At 41.2% G+C, this 21,161-nt stretch overlaps 2 long non-coding RNA genes across 2 annotated transcripts; both read right to left on the minus strand.

The window, feature by feature from the left end:
* Positions 1–3,374: 3,374 nt before the first annotated feature.
* On the minus strand, positions 3,375–15,602 carry LOC133272904 (uncharacterized). Its single transcript, XR_009744600.1, has 3 exons — positions 15,410–15,602; positions 5,406–6,538; positions 3,375–4,439 (listed from the first exon to the last, which is right to left on the minus strand). It is a non-coding gene; the product is annotated as an uncharacterized LOC133272904 (long non-coding RNA).
* On the minus strand, positions 12,322–14,215 carry LOC133272905 (uncharacterized). Its single transcript, XR_009744601.1, has 2 exons — positions 14,181–14,215; positions 12,322–13,497 (listed from the first exon to the last, which is right to left on the minus strand). It is a non-coding gene; the product is annotated as an uncharacterized LOC133272905 (long non-coding RNA).
* Positions 15,603–21,161: the final 5,559 nt, after the last annotated feature.

Consider the following 21,161-nt stretch of genomic DNA (forward strand, 5'->3'; position numbering starts at 1 on the left):
CACCTAAGGGCAGTAACGGGGGAAGGCGGAGAGAAACCATAAACCACTCATGTCAGCCAGCAATGATGGTGGCAGATGTGAAGGGATGAAAGAGAGGAAGAACATCAAAGGCAATAGTTACACCATGTAAAAAAGTGTATTTCAGCAGTGATCTTGTGTCTCACACTTTCTTGTGTCTCGTGTCCACCTAATGACCACAAACATTTTGGGAGCATCCTAAGAGTCTGGTGCAGTGATCAGAAAAAAGCAGGGTGTAATTCAACGAGAAGCTGAAAAATTCCAAATCACTAAAAAAAGTGAACATGAGGTTTGACACCATATTCATGAGGAAGAGGCTTCTCACTTCCAGGATGAATCTATGATCACCACAAGAGAGTATCATCCCTGCAATCGCAGCGGAAAGGACACTCAGCCTTGACCAGGGAGGACAGATGTCTGTCATCTTTTCAGCTTGCACCAGGAACTTTGCTTGCATGTTCGAGACATGTGATCTCACCACCAGCCTATTTGAAAGTTTCTGTCTTAGTCTCCTCTGCCAGAGCTGTTCCAGCTCGAATAAATGATTTAGTATTTACCACCCTTGCAGAAGCACAGCGAATAGATTTCTTTTCAGCCTTGCAAACCAGGGTTCTAAATGCTGGTATCTCAGCTCAGTACAAGCTCTTGCCAGAACACTTTTTGCTTTAATCCCAGTGCAGCATTTTACTGAACTTTAGCAGATGGGAAAACCAATTATTTCCTGTGTTGCTGAGAGAATGGTGCAGCCAACAGATTCCTGGCCCAGCTGCTGCTCTGAAGCTGTTACGCTGGTCACTGCATACCTTGAGAGTTCAGCCAGTGAATTATAGCTTGCTATAATAAGAATATTCTCCTTTCCATTAGAACACAGTTGCTGGAACAATAGCAGATGCATCAAAGCAGCCAACATGGCTGTCAGTGACATTTCAGGGTCTTTTTGCTTCATTGCTGGTGTTTAAGGTTCTGGCAAAAGGACACTGATCACACTGTCATAAGTAACAGATCGGCTCTTCTGCAGGAGAAACAGATGTGCTGGGCCAGGTGAACAGCAAAGCACACTGCAGAGGAATCTTAGCAAAAGATGGGGCGGAAAGAAGAAAGTGGGTATCATAAATCATGTAGAGCTCTCTTGTAGTGTTATGTAATAAATAACACCACAAGCTGTTAGCAGCAGCTTGAATACTTCTTTATCAACTACCCTTTGAAACCAAAGACATGCCTATCTTCTGGACTGAAACTGTTGCAGGGAATCACATAAAAGAGACTGGTTCACCCAGCAGAAGCAGAGCAGGAAGGTATGTCAGTTTGGGTCACACTACCAGAAACTGGATCCATTCATATGAGAAATAAATGTTCAAGGAATTCCCTTCTGATCATATCTCTTTAGAAAGGCAGACCACTTAAAAAAGGCCTGATCAGTCATGCAAGTCATGAAACTGAGTAGTTGCAGGCATTAGCTGCTGGGTAACCTAAGTGTTTTCATATCTGCCCCTGCTCCTTTGAAACACCAAGGGTGACTTAAGGTCAGGAAGCATAAATTTAGGCATCTACATATGTGCTAGATGCTAAACCTCTAGTTATAGGCAATACAGCCAAAGGTACAATATCAGCCAGTACAGGCATACAAAGTGATTTATTCAATCACCCACAAGATCGTGGTTCGGGATCACACACAAATGTCCAGCACCACCTGAACACTGGGAAGGTGTCCTGTCTGGCACACAGCTATCTTAAAAGAACATGGGTTTCGCTTGTGCTGTAAGTGCTAGCCACATGTATCAGACTTCTGAAATCCTTCAGATGGCACCAACATTTAGGGAGCTGAATCAAGACACTGGTCTCCACTGAGCCATTTACCTACATAGTCAACACATAGACAGCAAGTATACTTTCATATATACCTACTGTAGACACATTCATTTAAAGGCCTTCACCTTAAACTGAATTCCACTCTAGATATTACCTTTCTCTGCTCTTGAAGATTTCATTGGCTTGCAGTTTTGTTTTGAGGCTGTTGTGTCTTTTAATTGTAGAAGTTGTCATACTTTGTTTCCCTCTCCTGAAATACTGTTCAGTAATAGTTCATGTTCTTAAGCCTTAGCAGGGTGGTGCAGAACAAATACATGTGCATGCAGGTAGCATTTAGAGACTGCTTTTGAACCTTCCTAACTCTGGCTTACTTGTGTTTTGCAAGAAAGTCCCTGGAAAGCAGCCCTATGGCCCTCCTTCAGAGTAGAGAGACAGAAAATAGCTGGGTAGTTATGAGAGAAACAGGAATTAAAGTATGTGAGAGCATCAGAAAAAGCACCAGAAAAAAAGTGAGGATAAAGGAACGGTCAGTATTGATAACCAAGGACATGAATGGAAGCAGTCAGACTGGAAGATGCTGAGGAATGAGTTGTTCTTTTACATTATGACCTGTGGTCCTTCAGCAGGAGAAGACAAGGATGTCACATGTGCCATGTTTCTTTCTGCTGTCTCACCAGGAAGATGAAGATATGCAAAAAGAGGAATCATGGACAAAAGGCAGAAAACTTGCTAGGGATTTATGGAGAATGAATCTTTTTCAAATGAAAACATTCAGTGTAGAACTGTGAACCAAATGCATCAGCTTGGGAGTGATTGTTCTGGTTGATTTGTTTTGAAGCTTTTCTCCCAGCCTGCATTACTTGTTTTGTTTTTCCTGGAATGAAACACAAACACAACCTGCTTGCCTTTTGCACTGCTCTGATGATGAGTCACTGCCCCACTCCACGGCTTTGAGCAAGCAACCAGCTCATTGGTTATCTCAGTTGTGCCTTCTGAAAAACAGGGCAATGAGTTACGCTTTGCTGATAATGAAAAAGTGAACATGAATGGAATTGTTCCCAGAAAGTAAATTGCTAAATAAATATGCATTAACAAGTGATCCTAAGATGAGAACATGCTTGTGGGAGTAACTGCATTTCCACTAAGGCCAGTCTTGAATAATGCCCTACCTTATGAAACACTTGAGAGTCACCATGACAAAGCATAAAGTGTTACCAGAGTTATTAAGGTGATGATGACTTTTCATTCAATGATATCACAGGAATCAGCAAAACACATGGCCCTTTCTGGGTCTTTGTATCCTCCTGTTATTGTTGTAAGTGGTTGCCCCTCCTGCAGGTACAGCTATATCCTGCTTCTCAATCTCCTTCCACAAACAACCAAGGCAACCTTCTAGTGTGGAGTATATATTAGAGTTATTGTCATAACAACTCCCAGACCCTTCATTTTAAAATGAATACCACCATTCACACGTCAGGACAGAACCAGTTACTTGCATTACCATAAATTTTACAGACTCACAACCAAGAAATGCTCTGAACCTGAGAGCCATCAGGTAAAAAGCAACAGGACACAGAGGCAATCCATTCTAGGCAGAAGTCTCAGCAAAGCAACCGCTCACCCATCATCCGAGCTTTAGCAGGTCTGAGGTCTCTCAGGAAAAAGGAGGAGGTTGTTTTGAGAAGTTTATAATGACTTCTTCAGAGAATAGAGAGCGGCTCTGGAAAAAAGCACCACAAGTGTTTATTTGAAAATTACCAAGGTGGAAATGGAAATCTGCATCGTAAGCTGATCAGAGATAGGGCTTGACCTCCAAATGCCAAAAGGGTTATTTTAGAAGTTGTTTTATCTGAGCAGTCACAGCATGCAGATTTGCCTTGAGTTCATGAGAATAAGCAATTAATTCTGTGAGCAGTAAATCCAGTGAAGGCTTGTTTATTTTGAGCTAGTGTCTCATTTTCTTACCCACCCAACACAATAATCCTGGCAGCCATCCTGACCTAGAGCTCTGTATGACTTTCTCCTCATTCCAGTAGAACACCCATCTTCTTCTCACATCCTCTACATACCAGCTAGGTGAAAGGCAATGTGAACTCCCTCTGCTTCCCAACAAGGGGCATGTGCTGGCTGGCAGCTCGATACCCACATTGACTGGCACACCACTGCTGGTGAGCACACACTTCAGCTTTTGATTCATTACATTTCTTTTCTGATACAGAGCCAGCCTTTGGAAGTCACATAAAAAATTCCACTATTCCACTGTTCTTCATTTCAGCTGATCATCCTAACTAAGCAGTAAAGAAAGAAAGGCACTCTTAGTCCCTGAGTCATCCCATCCCAAAATAGTCATCTAAATCAGGTCACTTGAATTATGGTTAAAAGTGCCAACTGGTCTCTACTAACTGTAAGGACAACCTAAGGTGACTAATGCAGATGAAGACACTGATACTATAGAAGTCTAAACTTAGGTGAAACGAATCCTACCCTAATGCCTTTGAGCTGCACGTCACAGTACTGCATGATGTTGAAGTGTGGCAGTTGTTTTAAAAGTTATTAGAGTGGGACAGACGGATGGATATGGTGATCACTGAAGCCTTCCTTTGGGTGCTGGGCTGAAAAATCAAAAAGTATTGGGGAAAAGTGAGAAAATAAACATATATCTATGCATATTTGCACAGAGGAAGGTGCTATAGTCAGTGAATAAATTATTTGTTGTAAGACTCAGTCTGTTCGAGATTTTATAGCTGACATCTAAGGTCTGATCTCCCACCTAATAAACTTCAAAAGGCACACCCAATAGTTCCTACACGAAATCCACAGCTGTTCACTAAAGCAGAGAATATACATAAAAAGACAGCAAAACTCAAATTGAAACCATTTTCTTTGAAAAAACAAATACAGTAAATTATATTTATCCCTTTAATAGCTTAAAACCAAACAAAAATAAGAACTTCTATACAGCAGGTTTTTCAGTCTTCAAGCCATTCTCTTCCACTTTCTGAGCTCTCTCCATCTGCTCAACAGCCCCTGTATGTGTGTGAGTGGTTACAGCCAGGCAGCCCAGTGCTGATGTCACCACCATCTTCCCAGCAGCTAAAACCACCACGTTCTACAGCAAGCACCAAGAAGTTGACCTGTTCTGCAAAGGTGAAGTTAGTTACCTTTTTTGATTTGCAAGCTTTTTGAGGAATTAACGTGTATTTTTTTCCAGTCATAAAGAAGGAAGGTAATGAAGGAAATATGATAGAAAATGCACACAAAAAATATATGGGTTCTGACAAGATGAGAATATTTAGCTGTTCTGTGTTGGAAATCAGAAAAAAACAGTTGTTGACTTATGAAGGACTTTGAAACATTCTCTTGCATGCCCCCTTTTGAGGACAGCCCAAGTTTCCACATGCCTCTGTTTCTCCAAGCCTGAAGCTAGGCTGCAAAATCCCCACCATGCGCTACTGTGTAGATTCAGAAGTGCTCCGCAATTCTGAACTGGTTTTTCAGCACACAAAAAAGCCTATTTTATGCAATTTCGTTGTGAAAAAGCACCCTGAAACACACCATGTACAGTAAATGCTCACCACTTATCTCGTGAGTGCAATATCAGGACAGCTGGGGTGAGGGCACTTCCAGTGCCTCCTACACACTGTTTCTCATCCTCAGCCCAGGCTGCCGCATGCCCATCTCCTCAGTTTTGGTGACTGCCTGGGAAATCCCCTCTGAGGGCTCTTGCTCAGGGGTGCCATGCTTGGTGCTCCAGTGCTGCAGCGTGCTGCATGGTAGGGCTCTGAGCTCGTGTGTGTGCCATCCCTGCAAGAGATGATCATAAAGTTCTGGTGGAACTGGGTGTCAGTAAACCCAGGTATCAGCCACTTCACATAACCTCACCCTGTGAGGAAGCACAAGCCCCCAGAGCCAGCACAAGGAACCTTTCTTCATGGTCCCCCCAAAGTAGCTCTCTCCCTTCCCTCCAGCTCTGCCTCCACAGGCACATGCGTCCACGTGGTGGGATACAAAACTGCATTACAACCCCAAGCCAGATCACAGCTTGTGTTTTTGTTCCTGTTGGCTGAGAGCTCAGCTGGATCAATCCCTCTGCCATTCAGACCAGGCTTGTACAAACTCAAGGCCTTGAGAGGGTAGGAATGAGCTGCTGAGGGGGGGAGTGCTACATCTTTTAGCACTGACTCTGGCTAATGTCAGCTTAAACATTTAATTCCTAGCTGTGAACCAACTTCTCAACTCTATCAGAGCAGTTCTCTGCAGCCTTTTCTCTATGAATGTGGAGGGCACATGACTGCTTCCGTAACTGGGCCTCACAAGTTACAGTCTGCAAATAGCAGCGGCTGTTTTGAACTGGAATGCAAGCTGAAAACACCAGGAGAGGAGACCCTGAAAGGATCTGCTTCAGAAAGGACACTCGTTTTCTGAAAGGCTGAACAAAGTAGTCAGCCGCCTGGCAGCTCCCAGTGCACATGGGCTGTTCTATGGTGGGAAAGTCAGGCAGAGGCCAGGGTTTCTGCTCATGGAGGGATAACGGGAGAGGGAAAGCTTCAGTGACTCTCCAGCATCAGGCAGCCACACTGCCAAAGGAGCAGCTTCTAAATCCCCAGGAATCGGCCCACAGAAATCCAGTTCAAGTTGCTGGGTCCGCTCAGAGTTGCAGAAAACTGCCAATTTTGTGGCAGCTGAGATTAAGGATTTCAAGAAGTTTAAACTGAAACAAAACGTAAAAAATGAATGCGCATGCTTTATACTGTGTTAGAAAGACATGCAGTTTCATAAAACAAACTTTCTCCAGTGTCTTTGGTACTGTTTCCTATTAGCCTTGTGAGAGTGTCAGCTTCCCTCTGCTGATAGCACAGCAGACTTACACAACAGCGGTCTGTCCCAGCGCCACGTGGCTCCAGGTGTCTCATACTCAATGTATCATGTAAACACAAAGTTACTGGTTTGCTAGGAGGTTTGCTCAGGTGAAACAGGGCCAACAGAGGATGAATGGACAGAAACTATCAGAACCTTCCACATTATAGATGAGACACAGCATAGTCTGAGACAAGGGACTGGATTGAGCAAATCTAGAATCATGTTACAAACAAATTATGTTTTCAAATTTAAATTAAGTTACCCTGATTTGTTGAGAAGATTATTATTACATGCGTAACACCCTACAGAGCATTTTGCTCCAGTATTTTAAATATGACTCAAATTGGTAGTGACTAAGCAACCTGAAAAATTCTCATTTCTCCTCTCAAAATGAATTAGTAGGTTTGGGTTATGTCAGACCATTACACATGTAAAGGCACCTCCATGTGTGCTTCTCATTGACACGGGCAGGAGAGACCCAGACAAGCTGCTCTCTCCCTGAGAAGGCTCCCAGGCCAGCCTGGCCCTGTGCTGGGGAACTCATGATGCTGCTACACTGTGATTTCTCTGCATGCACTTTGAAAGCTGCTGCCTCCCCTTCTTCCCACAAAGAGAAACAGACTACTAACAGAAAGACACCCAAGTTCAATTTCCTCAACCACTTTTTCTCCTAAAATTATTGTGCAAGCTGTGCTCCTGGAAGTACCAAAATTCTGTTTAAATCTGCATTTTCCACTTGAAACTTTAGGAAATAATTCACAGTGTAGAGGATTAAACTAAACCAACTCACCAGCCAGAAAATACCAGTTGTCACAGCTATCCTTTTTCTGTTCTAGATTGTTTCCTACCACTCTTGGTAGAAAAGTGGCAAATTTGATCTATCAATCCAAATGAGCAGAGAGCTTAAAAGTTATTAAGGCTAAAGATACTAATTTATTTGTATTCCAGAAGGCTGCTCTTTGGACTCTCCCGAAGATAATACATCAGCATTAGGATGAAATGTTGGGATGTTGACCAAACTTTTCACCTGATATTGAAACACACACTACAGATGCTGAGTCACTGATCATTAGCTGAGAGAAATAACATGACATTGCTCAATGATGGAAACCAGCCAAAGTTTTACAAAGATAAGAAATGGATCTATTTCCTCCCAAAAGAAGTCCATATATTTCTGGTATCATCTGGTGATACATGAGTAGAAAACCCAAAAGAACTGGTAAAAAGGTTCTGTTTATTTGCTTCCTTAAAGAAGATTTGATCCCTTTAGGCAATTCCAAATGGCATCATTTTGGGCCTCTGTCTACTATGGAGTTGGAGACCTGATTTTCACAGCACAGCTGCCACGTAGTGATGTAGCTTACTATGATGAACACGCCATATTGCTTATATAAACATAGTATGTCCCAACAACTACCACAAAGGAATGCATCCACAGTTTTGTTTTCAACTCCAAGTGGTCTGAGACGGAAGCATTAGTCAGGTTGCCAGAAGTAACAGGGAGCATGGTCAGTAGTCACTAAAAGACAGCAGCTTATGCGATTGCTATGAAAAGTGGTGTTAAAACTTTCAGAAGCAAAGATCCTTCTCATGTGTCAGTAATTAAAGCACAGCTTGATTCAGGAGAGCACCTCTATTTGGTCAGTGCTTGCCAGAAAACAACTGCATGTTTCTGTTGATTTTTGGCAACTAACCAATATGGCACAAATAACAATGTTCCATTTCAAAGTTGCAGTTTCTTCTTGTAGAACTCTTAGTATTTCAAAAGGATGAGAATATTTTAAATAGACTGCATCCTTAGTGCAGTCAAACAAACATTTCTCCATCAACTAGGGCAGTTTCTGTCTTCTGATTCCTCTCTCAGTTTTAATTATATTTCAGATTCTACTACTGATTGGCTCTATGGGTCTTGGAGAAATCAGTATGCAAGTGGGACAGGTTACCAAAATCTGAGATGCACAAACTTGCTTCCTTTACAAATACAAGTGTAATATGCTATTGAATAGCAGCTATTATCTGTATTTTACAGTGAGGAAAATGAAGTGATATGCTTTAAGGAAAAGGAACATTTCAATGATAAAATCAGGACAGAAACCAACAATTTCTGACTGAGTTCTGTTTAGTGTTTTCTAACTGGTACTGTACACAGAACTGGCAACCACATTTACAGGAAGCAGTGTCCAGGAGTTCCCATCTGCAGATTCTCATTTGACTATGCAAAACTTTCATACAGCTGAAGTTTTCACCCTTGGCATCACTAAGAGTGCCCGTCATTACAAAATGTTGACAAAAATGGTTGCCTCTGCTGAGAATAAGACAAGACATGAAATACACCTTCTTTCTGGGGGGGGGGGTCAGTCACTGTTGAGAATGTGAATGGGTGGGAAATATGCCATGTTTTCTAGGTTAACAAAACCATAGTTGATCCTTCAGGAAGCTCTTTGGTACCTATGAATTTGATGGAGAATTCCCCATTTGGAGAGGTGGAGTTGCAGTATATGAGAAACTCCTCAACTTCCAAGCACGCAACAAATGTAAATTGGAAGTGCTCGGGAGATCCTGCTATTCCAATCTGTGGAGAGGGTTTCTGAAATCCGGGGGGGTCTGACAAATGTGTCATCCCCATGCAGCACGCAAGGCTCCAAGGCAAGGATCAGCCAAGGAGCCAACAGACCAGCAGAAGATACACACCTATCACAAATGATGACAAGCAAACAGCTGAACAGCGCTGGGTTCAGTTCATCTCAACCTTTTCTGGAGGTGGGAATAAACAGGTTTTTTTCATCAGCATATCATCTATGAAAGGCAGTTGGAATACACTTGTCCTAGCATCCTTTTGGAACTGACTCTCTGGGGAGGACAGCCTATCTCTTAGTGCATAAATTCAAAGGGGAGAGGTCAGTGTTGTGAATCAAAAACATCTTAACTTGCTGCCGAATGTGTAAATGTCAACATACATGGTGTAGACATAGGAGGTCTGCATTTTCACCTTCTCTTTTGTAAACCTAGGAGGTTATTCATGCACACAATCCAGTTAAAACGGGCCTGTACTGAAAAAATCTGGTTTTGCAAAGTTAGTCCCTCTAATGTCACAAAATGCCAGAATTAAGCTTGCCTTTGATGTGGCATCCTGGTTTGTATGCATTACGATACACTTTTTTTATGATACAACTGCATCATGCTCCTTTCAAGAGATCCCTGTTTCATTCAATACACAAGAACAGCTGAGATTTCTTAATGAGAATCTAGGCAGGATTTTTATTAGCACTGTCCTTCTGCACCCTCTTTTGCTTACTGAAGTCATTCCCAGCACAGCTCTGAATAAAAAAATTAAAAAAGTAGTATTTTATGTTATTATCCTGAAAGTTCAGCTCAGCTACAGCTGAGTGCTAAGACTCAGTAGTCTAAGACAGGAAACTAAAACATGCAGACCAAGCAAGCTGTGAAAACCTAGTTTTCAGGTCTTGTGTCCCGCAGCTTGTGTGACACAGCCACGTCCAGCTGCATTCACTATGGCACTACTCCTACTCTCCTTGACAGTTCCCCACTCGACCCTAAGAGCTGGCCACATTCTGCAGCAAACATAGCAGAGACCTTCCAGAAGGCAGTATATTTCAACCTAACTCCAGAAAATACACATCTGTTACTCTTGCTGCACAGCTACATCAACGTCCTCAGGCTGACTGTCAAGATACATTTGCACGGTACAGAACCTCACAGAATACTTGAAAGTATCACAGGGAAATGTGTAGTTGGAAGACCTGGAATTCCTTCTCATCTCTCCCAGAAATGACTACTATATCCAATGCCTACATGCACACACACAGAAGAATGGACTCCTCTCTTCAAATGATCCTGAAAGTGGACAGATTGACCAACACTCACAGAATAAGGCAAGTCCATCCCTCCTATTTCCCAGGAGACAATACTGGAAGGCATTTGTGGCACCAAGAGCGCTGGGCTTAGAGCTGCCTCTAAGGCAGTGACAACTGCACCATGAGAGCCTCCACCATCAGACTGACAAGATATCTAATACGATATGCCAATGGAAAAAACAACCCAGCACAAATAGCCTGTTTCTTAAAAAGAAGCTGAAGTGGAAACCCATAATCCATTTAAAGGTTTCAGAGGAGAATCTGTTCAGGAAAACTAGTAAGTATGCTTTCTATATGAGTTAGCATTTTCACCCCTTGACTTCTTAACATACCAGCTCTAGGGGATCTTCAATGAAGACGCAGGTTTTCATATGTAGATGCCCTTTTGAGTACTTTAGGATACCCTGCCCAGCCTCCAGCCACCAACACAGAGGGCATGTGGGGCCAATAGGTTCTATACTATATCTGCAGCACTGTGTAGATGTGTTTGCTACCCTCTGTAGCTTATGTCCAGGCATCAGCCTTGCTCCCTGACAACTGATGTTGTCAGTGTTCTAGCACGCATCGCTGGTTTGCTGCCGTGCACCCAATGCTCCGACATACCTGCCAGCTGCACCTGCCCAGCCAAAGCAGGGTGCCAAAGGCAACAGTGAGTCATTGCGGCATTCACCCCAAGACACTGTTGCATGAGGAACCTGGGCTGTTCTGGCTGTGGTTTGTTTTAAATAGGGCTGAAGCTGCACTTCCCACAGAGCTTAAAACATGGAAAAGCAAGCCACAGATTAACTTTCAAAGGAGGATAGCCTGGGAGGTGCCTTTTGTTTTAAACTAACCTCAGCAGAAGAATGAGCAGTCAGATGAGTGTTAAAACGAACGATGAACCCACACATCAGATAACTGACTCAGTTTTGAAATAATACCATACTTTATTATTTTAGATTGAAAAACACAACTGTTCAAAACTGCTCCAACTGCAGCCAATGGAAATATTGTCTTTGACTTCAATAGCAACAGAAAATGTCTTGAGTTAATCTGCAAAAACTCTGAAACACCAGAGTGATTACTAGTTGCTGCCAATCCTAATTTTTCCTCCTTTTTCTCCAACTACGTTAAGTCTTTATTGAGCAGTACATTTCATTACCATTTATTTATTTGCTGTCTACCTTCATAGATTCTTTACAGATTTTTGAGAGGAAGATGAAAAGCTGATCTGTTTCCAGAATATATGATAGCAAAAAGCCCAGCTAAACAAACAAACAAACAAACAAAAAATAGAGAAAGAGAGCCTGCCTAGGTCCTATGGAGATGGGAGACTGCAGTTATCTCTTGGAGGGAGCTGAGAGATAAGCTTACAAAATATGCAGATTTTATGGACCATCTTCCCCTAGAGCAAAGGCTTTTTGCTGCTGTCTCACTGGCTAATCTGCCATATTGCAGCCCCAGCTTTATCCACTTACACCCATTCTGTGAAAGACAAACTCATCATGACAAATAAAAATAATATGTGTATGCAGGATGGTGCTGAAGGTGGACTGTGCATAGAAAGAACTTAGTCATTTGTTATTCAAGGGTAGTGGCACTTTACCACAAAATGGATTAACCAGCTTTCCACTACTATAAAGATCTTGTTTCTTTTTTCTTCACTTCCTTTCCTTAGACACAGACCCAGTCACACAATCCTATCCCACCCTTTGCATTAGATTTGGTGCTCTTCAGTATGTTCATACTTTGAGTCAACTCCATATGACATGACAAACGATTCACCTTTTTTCCAGTTTAATATCTTCTTGATTGCAATAAACTGAATTGACTTAGTGTGGGGTCAGAAAACACAAGTCAGTGCATGTGAGGGTAGGAGGGCCAAGACAGGAGGAGAAGGGCGCAAAACTTCTTTATGTGGAAATGAGCTGTTAAGACAGTCTCAAGCCCAAACGTGTAACCTCACCTGTGGCAGCTTCACTGCAGACACTAATTCGTTGTTATGTGCTCTGCAGACTTGTCTTAACAGCCATCTGCAGCCTGTCAGTAATTATATAGCCCAGTTCAGAGGATTGAGCAATGAAGTGATATATGATGAACGTAAAGAACTCCAAAAGAAAACTGTCTTGTAAACCAGATATTAAATGCGTTTAGAGGCCACCTACTGAGTTTCCAAAGGACTGAGCTATCCCTGCAGAGCTGTGCATGTCTTTATAGTTGTAGCATCTTTGTCTTCAAGAACCTGGCCCTCACCTCCACACAACTTCCTTTTTCATTTAGGAATGTGTCTTGCTCTCTACAACACGATCCCAGAAACAAGTATGGTAACACCACCAAAGACCCTGCAACCCATGGTCCATAGCAGCTTCCAACAGCAGTGTTTATGCAATGTATGGGAGCAGTGGTGAGACAGCAGCCAATAAAGTTGCTCCCTCACACAACACGTTTTCTCACAGGGAGAAAGCAGAGCTATTGAGCTCATATTACACCCATTCTTCAGGACCTGCAGCTCTACCCAGGAATACAAGCTGTCAAGGAAAGGTACACATCATACATAAAATTATTTGAGTAGCTGAACTACTAAATGGAAGGCAAATGTTTCTATTTTTTATACAGTTGGTCTATTTGTAAATTGGCATTTCAGCTTCATTAGTATTTGCTGAGATAGGTAATACTGTGTTTTACTCTTAAGATGACTGGAACATGCTTAGGCTTCTTAACAAATTTGATCTTCAGCTACATATAGAAATAAACAGGTTTCTACTTAGGATTTTGAACAATTGCTTCATGATTTAGTTAAAGCCTTTTCCTTGGTGGAGTGCCACAGAAGTATACAGCTCTTATGAAAAGGAAGATTAGAGCAGACTGCTGGAACTGGAGATGAACAAAGGTTTGTCATAGCCACATGACTGAAAACTGCACACATGCATCCACTGAAAGGGAGGTACCATAATTCCTGTATCAAAGCCCATTAAGAAAATAAGTAGCATTAAAGTGAATTATTTCTATCACAGAGTCTTTGGCTATATCTGCTGTTCTTCCTTTCTAGCTCTGCTGCTATACAAGTAGAACAGCCTGCACTAAACAAACCTTGCAGCTTTCTCTGCCCCTTTGCACTATGCATGGTTGCAACATTGCCCTGGCACTGCTACTTCATGACCCTAGTTTTGGAAAGAACCAAATGGCAGCAGCTAATTCCATGGGCAAAACCTGGGAATCCTGATGTCAATGCCATGGAGCGTGGGAGCGCTGCAGGTTTGGCAGGCACGTGGTTGCTTTTTTATACAACTGTGCAAAGTACAGTTCTAATGTAATAAAACATTACAGTACATTACAGGTTATTTGGGGCAAGGGTTATATTTCTCCTAGTCTTATCTTGGTGTCTGATGCATTCTTTGGCAGAAATGGGGATTTGGACAAAGATTAAAGAATATGTGGATGTGAGCAACTGGATTACCACATGGAGGCTCTATTCCTGTTACTGGCAGTATAAGCAAGGGTTAGAAATGTGAGGCATATAATCATTTACAGGCATAAGAGAGAAACCAGGCAGTTATGTTCTATAAACCTCAAATACTAGAACAAAGGAGTCTTGGAAGATTTAGCAATGTGAAGCACAGCTTGGGTTCCAACTCCTACCTCGCCTGATCAGCTTTAACTGTTTCTTCATCCTTACTTTCAGGAAAAATCTTCCTGACCACCACCTGAAAGGCATATATATATATATAAAACAGAGCCTGAGCTGAAACAGGGGATAAGGACAACTGGAAGTTGAACTTTGTGCAAAGCCAGGTTATAAACACAGACTTGATTATATAAAGGTGTACCACTATCTTAAAAGCTTTTTGCGTATCTTTATTATTTTATGATCATAGCTTTAGTATCAGCTGTTGAATGGCCAGAATAATATGGCTTGTCAACCCTCCCAAGGGAGTGAGTCTGAGAAGGGGTGAGGACAGTACACATTTCATCTACCTGCTCCTCCCATCCTCTGCACAGGGAGATTAGTAGGTCACAAGCTCTCTTCAAGTCCCACATCAGAGGTTTGCCAGGGAATATACAGCTCAGACCAACGGGTGCCTCAGTAGCCCTGACGTTTTCAACAGTCCTCTCTGACCCAGTGCTCTCCACTTCCCAGTCACTGGTGCTTCTGTCTTAAACTCCTTTCTGAGTAACAGTCCACCAGTTTCATGAGTGCTTAAAGGGCAGGGCACACAGCAGGGATGCCACTATCCAGTCCCTGGCTCCTGTTAGCTGTGCAGATGCAAGCAGAGAGGACGGGAGAGAGCAGGATGAGAAACCATGTCTGCCAAACCACTGCCCAGTTCACTGCCTGGGGGTCCCTGCTGGAAGGGAGACATGGTGGAGGGGCATGACGTGGAAAGAAGCTATGTGCCCTGCTGCTGAAAGCTTGGCATCCTGCAGGCTGCCTCTCCTCACAGGCAGGCCTATCACGCTCTGCTACCAGCACCGACGGTGGGCTGTCACTACTCCTATGCAGTAATTTTGTGGCAGATTTTATGGGAAACTGAGGCTCTTACTCAAAGATAACTGGATCAATCCCTAGAGTTGGGGGCCTATGGGCAAGGTAAACAACAATTCCAGGTATTTCTGCATCCTGGATCTCACCCAAAGCAGCTTGACATCTATGCTCTTCAGCTTGTCTAGACCACTAGACCACTTGCCAGTTCCTCAGAAGTGCTATAAGTAACAACAATATATTAAAAAGTGCCATAAATCTAACTACTAGGCCAACTTCTTTAAATGCATCAAGTAGTCTACTTGGAGAAATTTCACAATGGGCATTTTTCAACACCTTCTGTTTGACTTCTCTTTGAAATAGAGTCTCCAATACATTTTTAACTTACCTCTGGAAGAGAGACCTTGAGAGGTACTTGTCTCATGGAAATACCTGGGAGGTATGAATGGTGATACATTACCTACAAAGAATATGTAGAAGAAATATTGAGGTTTATCTCTCAATGTTCTCCTTTTCAAGGCTTCTTCTTACTAGTTTGATTTGGCACCCATCTCTGTTTAAACCATCTAGAAAATAAAAAAAAACAATTTCATCAAAGAGAGGGAGAATTCATTTCCAGTTTTCAGTACAGCTTTATCCTTCACATGAAGTAGATTTTACACAGTATACAATATGAAGTAGACAAGATGAAAATCCTTTGTAATTAAAGATTTGGAGATAAACTTGCAATTGAGGAGGCATAATTGATCTCTAGAGACTATTCAGTGTGTGATTACTAATGGACTATTTTCTCTATTCCTGCTATGTAATGTATCCTCTTTTTCACTATGCTCCTGAAAAAAAATACTCTGATCTAATATTATGCCTGCAAATAGATTAGTCTCCACTAGCCATCAACAGCGAGAGGAATAAGGTATGGCGCTCAACAGAAGTTTGTGATTGCCATTCAATACTTTTATAATAACCGCTGCTAAATAGCACTATTATATAAAAATCTATTTTTCTTGCCAATGTGAAGAGTGGATTACTGTTTAAGGAAAACAATTTCCCGGTTATTAGAAAAATACCAAAAGGTATTTGCTGACTGCCTATGCCTTTATTAACTAGATGCAGTTCTTGATACTAAACTGCTGTCTGGGACTTAGTATTTTGGATAAATATCAGTAGAAGAAAAGCTACATGTAATCCTCTATGACCATCCCTGCTTTGAACTGACAAAAAGATTAAGTGTTCAGATCAGATCATTTGAGACTCTGGACTTCTTTAGGGGCTTAGAAAGCTTTCACTATAGTTTTTTAAAAACTCTTACCAAAACCTATTCTGCTGTTTCATTTTCTTTCTGGAGGTTAGGTCATCTCCTGCTGTTGTTTTACCTAACATATGAACACCTGTATGTTCAGTGAGCTAAAACACAAAAGAATTATTCCCATTTGGTTCAGTTGTATGACTAAACTCTACAGAATGAGCGATGCTGTAAATATTGACTACTCCCACCAGAAATCAATCCACCATAACTATACTGCAGTAACAATATTGAATGATGAAAGCAGATAGAACTGCAATGCACAAAAAGCTCCCACGAAATGAACAAAGACTCAAGGGGCAGGGAGGGGTAGGACAGATTCTGTCTTGGGAAACTTGTGATATTTCCAGCTTTGCAGATTTAACACTGTAGCAGTTTAGTATCTTGAGCTGGACCTGACCTGAATGCATGGAAGTACACACGTCACCTAGTCAGAAAAAAAGAAAATATTAGGTCAGCCTGTGGTAAAGAATATAAAGTTAACCTTTACAGAGTCTCCAGCTTAGAAAATGCTGGAAAGAAGATAAACTGGGGAAAAAAAAATTGGAAGTTCCTACTTTCTTTGGAAGTACTTTGCATCTCATGGGCATTACCAAAGAAAAGCCTCTTTAGAAGAGATTAGGACACAGTGATAGGTAAACTAGTAGGAGAGAGCATCTCCAAGGTGAACAGGATGCAACAGGCATCAGTCACCACACTAAACTCTGGCAGGTAGTGGCTCAGCAATCTGCACACAGAGTAACTCGCACACTACAATCTCTGCTGTATTAGAGGTTGTATACAACATACATATGTTATTGCATACAATATCAGCAGCATTCATGACATGATTAGATATGCCAGACTCAAATCAAGGCATCATAATCATGTATGGACCACAATCACAGCAAAAGAGTATGTGGGCCACTGAGAAATGAGAAATTTAAGTTGTTTGCAAAAGGAACATGCTGATACAGACCAAAGTGATGAAAAAATGTGATGATTTTCACTTTGACATAAACTCATGATACTTTATAGACTTAAATGCACACTTCATCCTTACTGAAGTAAAAACCTTCAACCCTCAAAACCAATTGTATGAAATGAGAAATCCCACAAAAAAAACCTAGAACGGCACCACTCGGACTCATGACATAACTTAATCCTACTACAGTCATTTTCACACATCAGGTGACAGCAAGAAAAAGAAGTTTTAAAGCAATACTGAGAAGTCACAACCATGGCCTTCATATGCTAATTGAGAAACCAGCTTCAGGCATTCTACCTTTGACTGGAATAAGTCTGTTAGTCATCTTCCTCACTGCAGAGCAGAAAGACATTTACTTGAAGGTCCTTCATAAAATCCTTCATTTGAATCTTTCCAGGTTGTGGCTCCCCTCTTCCCCTCAAACAGATTATTTAATCCAAGTTGCTAGTCAGCAAGACTTTCTGCATCAAGAAATAATTGCCTGAGCACAGATCTCTCCAGTGCCTCAGGAAATGCCTGGAGGCCTCCTTGCTGAAAAGGAAGCTGTTATTACATCTGGCGCTCACCTCAGTCAATTATACTGGACAGAGGTGCACATCATAAATTATAGACTTGAAAGCATAAAAATTTGATTTAAAAAAAAAAAAGATAATTATCTTTTTTTCTACCAAGCAGAACATTCCAAAACTTTCGAAGTGGACTGTTCCATCTGAAGTCTTTCTGCTTTACTCAGAGAATAACACAATATTCAGCAATGTGAGCTCGACAGTCACCTCAAATAATGCTACCTTAAAAACTTTTCAGAGATGATTCATGAAGAAAAATAACACTTTTGTTCTTCCATGTAATAACAGCCTCATCACAAGACATCTGCTTTTTACTTATTACTTCTAATGACAGCCAGTAAAAGAAAGGATTCTGTAGGAGTGGTCTCACCCATGAGTCTACATATCATCTTTTATCTCTCCCAGCAGGTATACTGTCAAAGTGACAAGCTCTATTTAAACTCTATTTAGACTTAGCTGATTTGAATAGCTTTGCAGATATACAAAACACAAAGTGAGTTATACTCTGTGAAGGAAAGCAGGCACATGTGAACTTTAAGGACAGCTCCCCACTCTTGCAGGTGACATTAAAATATGTTCATTCCTTTGTACAGACGTTTCTGGGTCTGTACAAGTGAATGAATGTTGTCTGGCTGCACCAACGCTATCATAAACAAATAGCTGACTCTCATCTGGAAAACGTTTCTTTTTTACAACTTGATGCAGACAACTCATGCTCCTTTTCATACAAGGCAGGGCTTCTCCAGTAAGCTTCTGTTCTACAACAGAGAAGGGAGGAGAACAAAACAAAAAAAGCTGGTATATGGTTAACTTGACATACAAGTTGCTTAAAGCAATTATTGTAACTGCTTCAGCTGAACACAGTTTTTTTAAAAAACAAAAACCAAACACACAAAAAAACAAACAACATACTAAAAATATACTAAAGTCACACTCCCTGGTCACATTTCCAAAATAAATGCTAATTTGCTCTGTAATCAGTGGATACTTCAGGAATGAGGAATGGTCCCTTTCTGGGACTGAAATCAGGTACTCAAGAGATAATGAAATAACAAAGTGGCCCAGTTATAAAACAGATCTTGGAGCTAAAGGAGGGTTTAAGGGGAATTCGGGCTGGGTCTACTCTTACAAAAGTTCCATGTTGCTGAGTTTAGGCAAAGGATGTTTTTCAGGAGAAGATATTTCTTCTCCACAAAATGCTTTTCTAGCAAATTTTCTTTTTTTCTTTTATTTCCAGGTTTATTCTGTAAGATTTTCCTTTGAACTGTCCAGAGAAACTAGCCAAGTGTTGGGACTGGGAATACTGGTACAAAGCTAAACTAATAACATCATACAAAGTAATGCCTCCATGTTTAGAGAAGGTTTTTTTCCTGCTAAGTGTACTGGAAGTAATTATATACGATACTAAGTGTACTGGAAATAATTACACAACATTATGCATGTAGGCAGATATTATACAATGGTGGTTTGTCTTGAAGTCATATTTTGTGATGGGCAAATGAACGCTTCTGCATTCTGTCAGCCTTGGCACACTTTAACGTCCTCCTCCATGCCACAGTCTCTGTAAAGAAAAAGGACTGCATATAGCCCCGCACTGGTAGAACACATACACTAGAACTGAAGTGAAAAAGGCTGCAGGTGAAGACAGTGGACACCCCATAAACAGAGCTGACCTGCCATGCTGTTATGCTAAAGATTACAATGTGAGAAAACAGTTTACATTTTTACCAGTTTTACTAGTGCAGAAGGAAAATATCTTGGATTTCTCTTATAAACAATGTCCTCATTCTATAGTTGATATGATTAAGCACACAGGACTGGAAACAGAGCAGATAATGGAACTGACATAACACAACGAGCTGAGTTTAAATGTGGAAAAAGACACTGAAATTGTGCTCTTGAATTTCAGGTCAAAGAGTAGCATTACAGCATTAGTGGTCAGTGGTATGGTCTGCATAATAGCAGGCTGCATTATCATAAAGCTCATCTGAGTTTGGAAATGTTGTGTATGTTGCTGGAAATGTTTACCATTATTTATAAACAGCAGCACACTCAAGCAGCTGGGATCACACCAAATACCCAGTTCTTTCAAAAACGTCTCTCAGCAACATAGTGCTCTCACATCAGCCAAGTCAGCTGGGAACACAGATCCTAAGTAGCAAGGACAGGCTTGCCCAGATTCATAAGATGACAGTGTTAAGTTTGCTCTGATATACCAACGTTTGCTCCAAACAAATCCAAGCTCGACTGCCCCAAGAGAAAGGGCTAAAACAGCTGGCAGAAAAGACATTAGCTGCCACTTGGTCACTGCTGATGTTCCTCAGGTGTTCCAGCTTGAAGTTAAAGCCGTGGAAAACCTGAAGCTGGGTGGCAGCATGGTGGCAGCAACACTGAATCTTGATCTTTTGGTGCAACTGTCCTCAAATATGCAGGGAGGTGTATTAAGTCTCTTTGTCCTCTCAGATCTGAAATGACAATACAACTTGGCTTTCACATGAGGGATACGCCTCATCTGACTCCCACTGCCAAATGCAAGATATTCTGATGTTCTGATTTTTCAAAAATTAAAACCACTTTAATCTTTTAAATCCTTTAAAAAGGATTTTAACTTAAAGATTGTTTTCTTCTTCCTCAAACTAACCCTTCTCCAGATCTACAACAGTACCAACAACATTGATTTCAGTTAGATCAGCCATTATAGTTTTAGTGAAAAACATTATGCTAAGAAAGTCATGAGCCCCTAAAACCAGCACATTATAAATTAAATGTTTGTAATTTTAATTATAATGGTCACTGCTTGTTCTTGTTCTGTCAATGCTGCCCTTTGTGTACAAACTTAGGTAATTAAAAAAATAACCAAGATTCAAAGCCTTTTACTTTTGAGTGGTTTTACTTTAATGTTTGATATCTTCCACTAATGCATTTCAGATTTATTATTCTAATGTGTTGGGAGCTTGTCCTACCCCTGAGGAACCTCATATCCTGGAAGAAAGACAATTAGTCAGTTCCTGTCAATACAGTCATTCAGTTAATAAAATACCTAATAATACAGATCATCCATTAGTGGGCTATACCAAAATTTAAATAGTCTACTAATTCTTAAATCTGTAGCTATGCAATCCTACTGCATACCAGCTATGCTCGTCTTCAAAGACTGTAAAGAAAGACTTCTGTGAGCATAATAAAACCAAGGGTCCAGCTTCTCAGAAGCGAGAGCCTTTCTCTTCATTTTAAGAGAATTCCTTATTTCTGTCTCTTCACTTAGAAAACGCTTCAAGTAGCGCTGATAGGCCTTCCGTCTTGT

The sequence above is a fragment of the Pezoporus flaviventris genome, unplaced genomic scaffold (genome assembly GCF_033815535.1).
Source record: "Pezoporus flaviventris isolate CSIRO_AGI_PZ_B2104156 unplaced genomic scaffold, CSIRO_AGI_Pfla_v1 ptg000031l, whole genome shotgun sequence".
Classification (NCBI taxonomy): Eukaryota; Metazoa; Chordata; class Aves; order Psittaciformes; family Psittacidae; genus Pezoporus; species Pezoporus flaviventris.